The sequence below is a fragment of the Anolis sagrei genome, chromosome 2 (genome assembly GCF_037176765.1).
Source record: "Anolis sagrei isolate rAnoSag1 chromosome 2, rAnoSag1.mat, whole genome shotgun sequence".
Lineage (NCBI taxonomy): Eukaryota > Metazoa > Chordata > Lepidosauria > Squamata > Dactyloidae > Anolis > Anolis sagrei.
In genome coordinates this window covers 178,404,186-178,415,462 of record NC_090022.1, presented here as the reverse complement: position 1 = coordinate 178,415,462, position 11,277 = coordinate 178,404,186, and the positions used below count along the sequence as shown (strand labels likewise).

Here is an 11,277-nt window from a genome sequence, read left to right as displayed (position 1 = left end):
GTGCAAAAGATATCTTGTACTCAGGAACTCTACTAGTGAGAGATAAGACTGCAAAAGATATTACAGATTGCCGACTTCCACTTTTTTGTTTTTAATACTTGTACAAGCCTAGCCCCTCATTTCTTTCTAAAGTTTTGGGATGAAATCTGGGAATTTGGGGTTCCGTCCCAGACATCGTGCAACACATTGTACTTGTCCAGACCTGGATGCAAACATCAGACCTTGAAGTCTGTGTTTCATTTCCCAATCTACACACTAGAGCTTTCCAACTGGAGAGCATCCTTTTCCTTGGGATCATATGGGAAATATATGTCTTTCCAACTCTTTCCCTCTTTCTGTCCTTCATCCTTCTTGCTAGTCCCTTTTGACAGAGGCGGAGACAGCACTTGGGTGGTGGTTGCTGTGTCATTTTTTTCTTTTTTTGGCTGTTAGTCCCCTCCTTGTTTGTTGAGCTCTCCTTCTGCCATCAATACAGCCCAGGATCTTGTGGGGAGGACTCAACTTAGAGGCAGATCAACTGAAAATTGTTCTCCACGGCCATCTCAGCCTTTTTTTTCCCTGATCAACCAAAAGACCAAGAGTCATCCAGAAAGTTATCAAACTTTGGGCTCCACATCAGGTCAGTTTCATTCAATGGACACCCCAGATCTGGTGTATTAAAGGTTGTTACTGTTGACTTGTCTTTGGGTTAGATAGAAAGAGCTAAGAATAGAAATAGAGACATGGTAAGAGAGAAATAGGAATTCTGTTTTTTTAAAGGGCGTAAAAGTTGAGATAATACCATGGCTGGGTCAGGAGAAGTACCAAAAAGAAATTTTGGAGCTCATCTACTTGAACGTCAACTCCTCTACTCTGACTGCCCTTCTCACTGCAGTTGTGTTGTTGAAATGTACTATTGTTGACATGGGAGAACCCTGCTCTTAAGGTCTAAGATGGAGCTTCGGCATTAAAAACAACTTTCAAGGCTAAGCTCTGGCTACTCCTCACTTTGGTTGATCTTTCATAAGTAGCACCATAAGTTGTGTAGATAGAGAAAGTGCAATGGGTAGTTAGGTATCCTATCTGCTGTCTCTTTCTTCAGATGGTGAAGTGTGTTGGAACTGGCAGCATCAAGTCCAAAGGCACCCATAACAGCTGATTAGTTTGCAGAAGTTAAAACATCAAGTGATCACAACACAAACTAACTAGTACGGACGAGCAGGGCAGGATCTCATTTTGCATGAAAAGCTGTTTATGCTGTAGATTTCTATCATCTTGGGGATCTTTTTTTTGGAATCAAAGCAATTTGTAGACATCTTTAAAAATCTAAAAATCTAAAAAGCTAAATGAATAAATGTGCTCACTACAACATTTATCAACGAAATGCATAGATTACATGTGTTTGACTTTAAAGTCCCGTTAGGTCAGTGGTTCTCAACGTTCCTAATGCCGCGACCCCTCAATACAGTTCCTCATGTTGTGGTGACCCCCGACCATCACATTATTTTTGATGCTATTTCATAACTATAATTTTGCTATCATTGTGAATTGTAATGGAAATATCTGATATGCAGGACATATCTTCTTTCACTGGACCAAGTTTGGCACAAATACCCAATATGCCCACATTTGAATACTGGTGGGGTTGGAAGGGGGATTGATTTTGTAATTTGGGAGTTATAGTTGCTGGGATTTATAGTTCACCAACACTCAAAGAGCATTCTGAACTCCACCAATGATGGAATTGAACCAAACGTGGCCCACAGAACTCCCATGACCAACGGATATATACTGGAATGATTTGGTGGGCATTGACTTTGAGTTTGGGAGTTGTAGTTCACCTATTTTATTTATTTATTTATTCCAGTTGCTTCTACCCCACCCTTCTCACCCCGGGGGGGGGGGGGGACTCAGGGCGGCTTACAAAAGCAAGGCACAATTCGATGCCCGCATTACATAACAGCAAAGGACAATAACACCTACATCCAGAGAGCACTGTGGATTCAAACAATTATGGATCTGGACCAAATTTGGCACGAATATTCCATATGCCCAAATGTGTACACTGGTGGAGTTTGGGGAAAATAGACTTGACACTTGGGAGTTGTACTTACTGGGATTTATAGTTCACCTACAATCAAAGAGCATTCTGAACCCCACCAACAACAGAATTGGGCCAAACTTCCCACACAGAGACCCCCATGACCAATAGAAAACCCCGTGTTTTCTGATGGTCTTTGGCGACCCCTCTGACACCCCCTTGCAACCCCCCCAGGGGTCCTGACCCCCAGGTTGAGAAACGCTGCGTTAGGTGGTCAAAGTTTTGATGATAGAAAATCACACCAGGAGCAACATTAGGTGTGATGAAGATTACAGTGCTGTATAGAATAGGTGCATTATTTTTTTTCTGGATTTACTATTGAAATGTACAGGGTTGAGTAAAGTTCGTTGAGTTTTCTTACTGATACTGGCACTGCAGAGTAAAACAAACCATCCCAAAATGGAGAAAAGAAAGTATTTCTTGCACCATCTTTGGGCACCCGAAATGCAAGTTTCTAAATACAAATCCTCTTTCTTTTGCACAAAGAATGAAGTGAGAACCAAGAAGATAAATTGGAAAGTGATGTAGTCTGAAGAGCATTGGCTGCATGGGAAATGGGTGGGTAGCATAAATGAAAAATAGAAAGGCTGGCAAGCGGATTGACACCTCACAAATGTTGTATAGCACCTTAACTCTTAGGAAATGTATTATAGCACAAGCTATCACAAACTGTAGCCTAAGTCAACATAGGCAAGGAGTGTGTCACGCAGAATTTTGGTATTTAGATATACTATAACTCAGGCCCGTAGCCGGGATTTCAATTGGGGTGTGTGTGTGAGTTTTTTCAGGGGGGGTTGGGGGGGCTGAGTTTCGGGGGGGGAGGGAGGTGAGTCTGAGTCTACCCTAGCAAACCTTTTGTATCATTACCCAATACCCCCATGCATATGGGATATATTGAGCATGGTGATCAGATCATGATGTGAATAAACATAACAGTTTAAATAATGCACCAGTAAGGCCTTTTCGCAAACCACCATGAGAATTTCGGGGGGGGGGGGGGCTGAAGCCCCTCAAGCCCCCCCCCCCCCCCCCCGGGCTACATGCCTGCTATAACTGGTTAGAGTGTTCTGTACATTTGTTGCTGATGTCTTGAAGTTGTTTTTGACTTATGGCCACCTAAGACAACCCTTTCATGGGGCTTTCTTGGGAAGAAAAGAGGGTACAGCTGTATAAAATCCACATTGAACTGGATTAAATGGCAGTGTGGACTCAATTATCTAACCCAGTTCAAAGCGGATATTGTAAATTATCTTCCTTGATATTCTAGGTTATTTGACTGTGTCGAAGGGCCACCGGTGGAAATTCAGACTCTGGTCTAACCCAACACTCAAATCATTACATTACGTTAGGTCTCATAGACATGCCTGAGATTCTAGATATCAATTCATGTGTAATAGTACATGTATGCATACATTCTATAGTGTAGATGACTCCATGTAGTTGAATAGATGGAACTTGTGCTCTGACTCACCTAAATGATAGTTGGCTGCGGAAAATTGGACTAGACCATGTTGGAATAAATCATAGTTCAGAATGACAATCTTATAGGGCAAATTGGTATTTTGATAGCCATATATAATATGCTCAGGAGTAGAAGTTGAGAGAAAGTACGTCACTAGTAAGTTAATGGCGAAGGCAACATTCAAAATGGAGACTTCCCACCGCACACATTTTGCAGCGACAGGGCACCAAATATGGAAGCATTGCAATACACACACACACATAGAGCGCAAGGACAGAAAGGTTTCTGCAAAACAAGGGAATAGCAAATATGAAAGTTGATAGGGAAAGTAGTCATAAATGGTGGCAAAACACTAGCAAGTCAAACATACCTTAAGAAACAAAACCCATCAACAAGGAAATACATCAACAGTAAAGATGAAGGCATGGGAAGGCAAAGAGTGCATCTCTTGACAGGTAACAAAAATAGAATATAATTTAAGGGTACAGGATGAGGTGAATCTTTCTTTCCCCTCCATAACTTCTGATTCCAGAAGCAAATGCATTTGACGCTTGTTCAGTTCTTGATAACAGGACATTCTGGAACGGTGTCTGAAAAATGGGGTTTACTACACAGTGGGAGCGGGCTAGCTTGTCAATTCCTGTTGATGAGACTCCAAGTTGTAGGCTGAGCATCTCTTATACAGAATTCCAAAATCCACAAAACTCTAAAATCTACAATAGACTACATAGGTAGCTGAGACAGTGGCACCCTTGCTTTCTTGATGCTTCAGCATACACAAACTTTGTTTCATGGAGAGAGAGAAAATAAAAAGCGTCATCTAAAATTCAGCCTCTGTGTATAAGGTGTATACGAAATATCCATGAATGTTGTGTTTAGACTTGGGTGCCATCTTGAAAATATGTCAAGGCACATCTGTGCAAATACAGGCATTCCAAAATCCCCCCAAATCCAAATCCGGGCCCTAAGCACTTTGGATAAGAGATACTCCATCTGGATCTCCAGCAAAACATATAGTCAGGAACTCTCCCAAGTCATTTGCTCTTTAGTCGCTGGTTTACTTTCTGGCTAGAATCATAGAATCATAGAGCTGGAAGAGACCTCATGGGCCATCCAGTCCAACCCCCTGCCAAGAAGCAGGAATATTGCATTCAAATCACCCCTGACAGATGGCCATCCAGCCTCTGCTTAAAAGCCTCCAAAGAAGGAGCCTCCACCACACTCCCTCCAGGGCAGAGAGTTCCACTGCTGAATGGCTCTCACAGTCAGGAAGTTCTTCCTCATGTTCAGATGGAATCTCCTTTCTTGTAGTTTGAAGCCATTGTTTCGCGTCCTAGTCTCCAGGGAAGCAGAAAACAAGCTGTGTCTTCCTCTCACATATTTATACATGGCTATCATATCTCCTCTCAGCTTTCTCTTCTTCAGGCTAAACATGCCCAGCTCCTTAAGCCGCTCCTCATAGGGCTTGTTCTCCAAACCCTTGATCATTTTAGTCGCCCTCCTCTGGACACATTCCAGCTTGTCAGTATCTCTCTTGAATTGTGGTGCCCAGAATTGGCTCTTGGGTTTTCTGGGAGGGATCCATTTTCTTGCAAAGTGGCCTGTGAAAGAAGCAACGAGTCTGAAGACAAGCTGGTCTCATGGTAGGAAGCGTCTCTGGTCTGTTTCAAGGTGGCTCAACATTGCTGCTTCTCGTTCCACGGCCCGGGTGCCCTGATAAAAAATATATACCCGATAGATAAGTATCTGAAGACAGAGGCGCTAATGATAACACTCTACATAGTAATAGCTGGGCCCCCTTCTTTCCACATTTTAAGGAACAGAGTGGGATGGTGAATTGGCATAACAGCAACTGTAATTTGGGTTGAGATTAAAATATGCAAAAGGAAATATAATTCTTGCTGATAAAGACTGGTGTGTGTGTACATCAGAGATAAGGTGATGTCTCTGATGTTTGTGGCCATGTTGTTGCTTTGAGGTATTTCAGAGATGGGGGGGAGTATGTTGATGTCTAGGGTCCAAGGTATAAATGTTGTTTTGGTTTGCTTTGGATGTAGATCAGATATGTCAAACTCATTTTCATGAATGATCACATTGGTCTTATGTTTGCCTTCAATGGGCCATTGAATCCATGGACAAAGAATTTATGGACACAGAGGGCCAACTATATTTTTATGTAGTGGTAGGTGGATGCTCTTCAGTTTTCACTCAGATTGTGCCTCCTGATATTATTGAATGAAAACATTATTTTTTATTATTTGCCATGAGGACTGGGGATAATGGGAATTGACACCCAACAACTCTTATGACTCTGAGGTTGGGAAAAGATTAAAGGATATTTTGAAGTCAGACATCATATCCACAAACCTTTTATCAAAATTCAAATTCCACTATGCTGACTAAACAGACAAATCAGCCTTCCAGATGTAAAATAATAATAATAATAATTCCATCTGAACATGAGGAAGAACTTCCTGACTGTGAGAGCTGTTCAGCAGTGGAACTCGCTGCCCCGGAGTGTGGTGGAGGCTCCTTCTTTGGAAGCTTTTAAACAGGGGCTGGATGGCCATCTGTCAGGGGTGATTTGAATGCAATATTCCTGCTTCTTGGCAGGGGATTGGACTGGATGGCCCATGAGGTCTCTTCCAACTCTTTGATTCTATGATTCTATAATAATAATAATAATAATAATAATAATAATAATAATAATAATCTTCATTTATATACCACTTTTCTCCCTGAATGGGACCCAATGCTGCTCAACTATATCACAACTACAAGCATCTCTAGTTATTTTGTCTAATTATGAAGAATGCTAGAGTTGTAATCCAGCATCAGAGATACCTCTGAGGATGCCTGCCATAGATGTAGGTGAAATGTCAGGGGAGAATGCTTCTGGAACATGGTCATACAGCCCCGAAAACTCACAGCAACCCAGTGATTCTGACCATGAAAGCCTTCAACAACAAACTGGATATCTGATATGGACAATCCTAACTTTAGTATTTCATGATGCATCTTTGCACTTCAGGATCTTGTTTAGTTCCTTCAAGTTCTTCTTGACTGCAGTTTCCATTCTGATTCACGACTGACTTGAGATGTGATAAGCCTTTTTAAAATACACAACAAGGAATTGATTGCTTTTTGTTTTGAAGACTGCTTCGTCCATCTCTCCCTCCCTCTCTCCCTTCCTCTCTCTCCATATATATGTATATTGCTTTATACAACAATTTTAATCCTGATAATACAATAACTCCTTCTTATACTGTGGTTTGTTCTCCTCTCCACAAATCATGAAGTCATGAAACTTATCTCCGTCAATCACCATAAATGTAAACAGTCTTCCTAATATTTGCATGCTGTTTCTGCATTTACACTTCAATACTCATTTTTCCAAAATCTCTCTTGAGTCAAAGGAGGTCTTTAAGTCCACTATTATATCGAGTAAACAATAAATGACTTCCAAGTAATCTCAAATATACTGTCGTTTATGTCTGCACTTGCTATCTTGACTTTGCATGTTAATTTCTCTGAAAGTTTTGAACCATATTCTTTTTAACCACTTTCGTATTAAGAGATTTTCTAACATTTGCCATGCTTTAGCTATTTTCAAAGCATTTAACATAATCTGACAAGTTTTCATTTTCACTTTCAAATATAGACATTCATAACAGTATCCCTCTATAGTTGACTTTGACTTCTGAATACTTCCTCCCAGAATTGACAACTTCTTCTTCTTCTTCTTCTTCTTTCTTCTTCTTCCTCCTCCTCCTCCTCCTCCTCCTCCTCTTCTTCTTCTTCCTCTTCTTCTTCTCCTTCCCTCCTCCTCCTTCTTCTTCTCCTTCCCTTCTTCTTCTTCCTCTCCTTCCCTTCTTCTTCTTCTTCTTCTTCTTCTTCTTCTTCTTCTTCTTCTTCTTCTTCTTCTTCTTCTTCCTCTTCTTCTTCTTCTTCCTCTTCTTCTTCTTCTCCTTCCCTTCCTCCTCCTCCTCCTCCTCTCCTCCTCCTCTTCTTCTTCCTCTTCTTCTTCTCCTTCCCTTCTTCTTCTTCTTCTTCTTCTTCTTCTTCTTCTCCTTCCCTTCTTCTTCTTCCTCTTCTTCTCCTCCTTCCCTTCTTCTTCTTCTTCTTCTTCTTCTTCTTCTTCTTCTTCCTCTTCCTCTTCCTCTTCCTCTTCTCCTTCCCCTCCTCCTCCTCCTCCTCCTCCTCCTCCTCCTCCTCCTCTTCTTCTTCTTCCTCCTCCTCCTCCTCCTCCTCCTCCTCCTCTTCTTCTTCTTCTTCTTCCTCCTCCTCCTCCTCTCCTCCTCCTTTCCCTCCTCCCCCTCCTCCTCCTCCTCCTTATTCTTCTGTTTATGTTTTTTATACCCTACTTTTTCTCTCCAAGAGACTCATATTTTTGGACACAGCAGCCACGTATGAGTCTAACCAAGTAGTTTGCCACAATGTCTCAACATAGCTTTCGCACTTCACTTTTCATCTCATGGAGTGAGTCAAGAGCAAAACCATTTATGAACCATTATTTAATGGGCTGCTGTGCATTTTTGGGGCTTTATAGCCAGGTTTCAGAAGCATACTCTCCTGACATTTCACCCTCATCTATGGTAGGCATCCTCAGAGGTTTTGCTCACATGTCATGGATGTGGGTGAAACATCAGGAGAGAATGCTTCTAGATCATGGCCATACAGCCCAGAAAACCTTCTAGCCATGAAAGCCTTTGACAACACAATTATTTAATGGGTTGTGTTTAATAGTTGTAAGGAAAAGTAAGCCCTATTGCAAGGAAATCATATTAAAATCACGTTCTTATGGTACCCATGATGAACTAGGACTGTCCATTCTTGGTTTTGAATCACTGGATGAAACTCTTTGCTTTGGCTACATCTGGTTCCTCCAAGAACTGAGGGATCTAGACTTGAGCAAGCTGATGGATGTGGATGCTGGGACAGATGTGAATGCTCCAGAAAGTGCTGTTCGGATATTAATATAACCAATGTGAGCTTTGAGTTGGTTCCATAGAGTTATTCTTTTTTAAATTGCATCTCATGTTTTGCAATTTTGTTCCTTAGTTATGAGACCCCTTGATCATTCCCTCTGGGGTTACAAAGTATGGTAGCAGTATTAAAATAAAACCAAAGATGTGTGGGTGGAATACCATAATTCATTGTTCCACATCTGAGAGAGGAAGCACGTAGGTCCTTTAAAGGTCCCAGAGGTGGACAAAGGGGAGGAAGTGAATCAGAAGAGAAGAGGGTCTCTAGGCCCACGTTCGAGGGAACTTGGCATCTCTTCAAGGTTGATTTCAATGGCTTCATTTTGTATCTCTCTCCATGCTTGATGGGACGATAAGACCTGGCACCAGATCCAGCTGCCATTTGTGAGAAGGGAACAGGGCCCTAAAAGGATTTATTTATTTATCATGTCAGGAGCGAACCAAACCAGTTGTATTGCATTAAAAAACAGACAAACAAACAAACAAAACACAAAATTTGCAGACTTGGCATTCTATTAAATGTACTTTGACGAGTAGCTGGCCACTTGGAGTGCCTCTGGTGTTGCTGCAAGAAGGTCCTCCATTGTGCATGTAGCAGGGCTCAGGTTGCATTGCAGTAGGTGGTCAGTGGTTTGCTCTTCTCCACACTCGCATGTCATGGATTCCACTTTGTGGCCCCATTTCTTGAGGTTGGCTCTGCATCTCGTGGTGCCAGAGCTCAGTCTGTTCAGCGCCTTCCAAGTCGCCCAGTTTTCTGTGTGCCCAGGGGGGAATCTCTCTTTTGGTTTCAGCCATTGATTAAGGTTCTGGGTTTAAGCCTGCCACTTTTGGACTCTCGCTTGCTGAGGTGTTCCAGCGAGCGTCTCTGTAGATCTTAGAAAACTATTTCTTGATTGAAGTCGTTGGCATGCTGGCTGATATCCAAATAGGGGATGAGCTGGAGATGTCACTGCCTTGTTCCTTTCACTATTGGTTGCTACTTCCCGGCAGATGTCAGGTGGTGCGATACCGGCTAAAAAGTGTAATTTCTCCAATGGTGTAGGGTGCAAACACCCCGTGATAATGCGGCATGTCTCATTAAGAGCCATATCCACTGTTTTAGTGTGGTGAGATGTGTTCCACACTGGGCATGCATAATCAGCAGCAGAGTAGCATAGCACAAGGGCAGATGTCTTCACTGTATCTGGTTGTGATCCCCAGGTTGTGCCAGTCAGCTTTCGTTTGATATTGTTTCTAGTGCCACTTTTTGCTTTATATTCAGGCAGTGCTTCTTGTAGGCCAGAGTACGGTCCAGGGTAACTCTCAAGTATTTGGGTGTGCTGCAATGCTCCAGTGGTATTCCTTCCCAGGTAAATATAATCCAGTTCAATCATATATGACCAGAGCATATTTGCATTATTAGAAGAGTTTTAGCCTTTATAGGTATATAGATATAATAGTAATTATGTATTGTCGAAGGCTTTCATGGCTGGAATCACTAGGTTCTTGTGGGTTTTTTCGGGCTATAGGGCCATGTTCTAGAGGCATTTCTCCTGACGTTTTGCCTGCATCTATGGCAAGCATCCTCAGAGGTAGTGAGGTCTGTTGGAATTAGGACAATGGGTTTATATATCTGTGGAATGGCTGGGGTGGGGCAAAGAGCTCTCCTCTGCTGGAGCTAGGTGTGAATGTTTCAATTATATTTAACTACTGAGGCTTATTTTACTAAAAATATCAATTTCTGCCAAAACACTGTACATTTTTAGACACATCTTTTTGGTTTTACTCCCTCTGAGAGGGCCACCAAGAGTGGTTTGCATGCAGAGCTGTATTCTGAGGCCACATCTACACTAACCATTTAATGCAGTTCAAAGCTAGTGTCAAACTATAGTAGTGAGACAACAGCTGACATGAAAGTGGTTGAAAAAAAGCTCTTAATGCACTTCAATGATCTGTGGTTTGTTTAATCACTAATTTCCTATTCTTGGACTGCAACTCCCACTAATCCTCCAGATAGATAAGATAGATCAATTAAATAGAGATAGGTAGGTAGATAGATTGATCAGGAGGACTGCTGGGAGTTGCAGTCCAAGAACAGGTAGAGAAGGAAGAAAGGGGAGAAAGAGGAAGGGAAAGAAAAGGCGGGGCGGGAGGAAGGGAAGAGGGAAGGAAGGAAGGAAGGAGGAGAGAAAGAAATGAGGCGAGAAAGAGGGAGGGAAGATTGGCCACAGCAACTCGTGGCGGGTACAGCTATAATAATAATAATAATAGTAGTAGTAGTAGTAGTAGTAGTAGTAATAATAATAATAATAATAATAGTGTCACATTCTTATGATAAACAAACTTAGATTGTATACACACATACAGAACAGGGATGTGAGAAAAGGAGGAATCCGTTCTTTTTTGTTTCGAATTTCAGGTGCCTACTCTTCTGTTTTTGGGGAATTTCCAGGAAATTAGGAGAGGGGCCAGGGGCGGCTCAACCCATTACTCAAAGTAAGCAGTTGCAGTATAGTTGATTTTGCCCAGCGGCACTCTTGAGACTCTCTTGGGGGAAAATAGACCTTGACATATGCGAGTTGTAGTTACTGGGATGTATAGTTCACCTACAGTCAAAGAGCATTCTGAACTCCACCAATGATGGAATTGAACCAAATATGGCACACAGAACTCCCATGACGAACAGAAAATATATATCCATGATTGGTTGGGGGGGGGGGGGGCAGAATACTGTTTGCTTACCATTGAAAATTACCTAGGGCCGCCTCTGA

General features: G+C 42.0%; 1 protein-coding gene across 1 annotated transcript in view; it reads left to right on the top strand.

The window, feature by feature from the left end:
- The window catches only part of GATA1 (GATA binding protein 1), a 31,472-nt gene continuing 20,195 nt past the window's right edge, over positions 1-11,277 (top strand). Inside the window, exon 1 of the mRNA XM_060763142.2 lies at positions 1-619. The gene's annotated coding sequence lies outside the window, so the exon portion shown is untranslated. The remainder of the gene's footprint in view (positions 620-11,277) is intronic.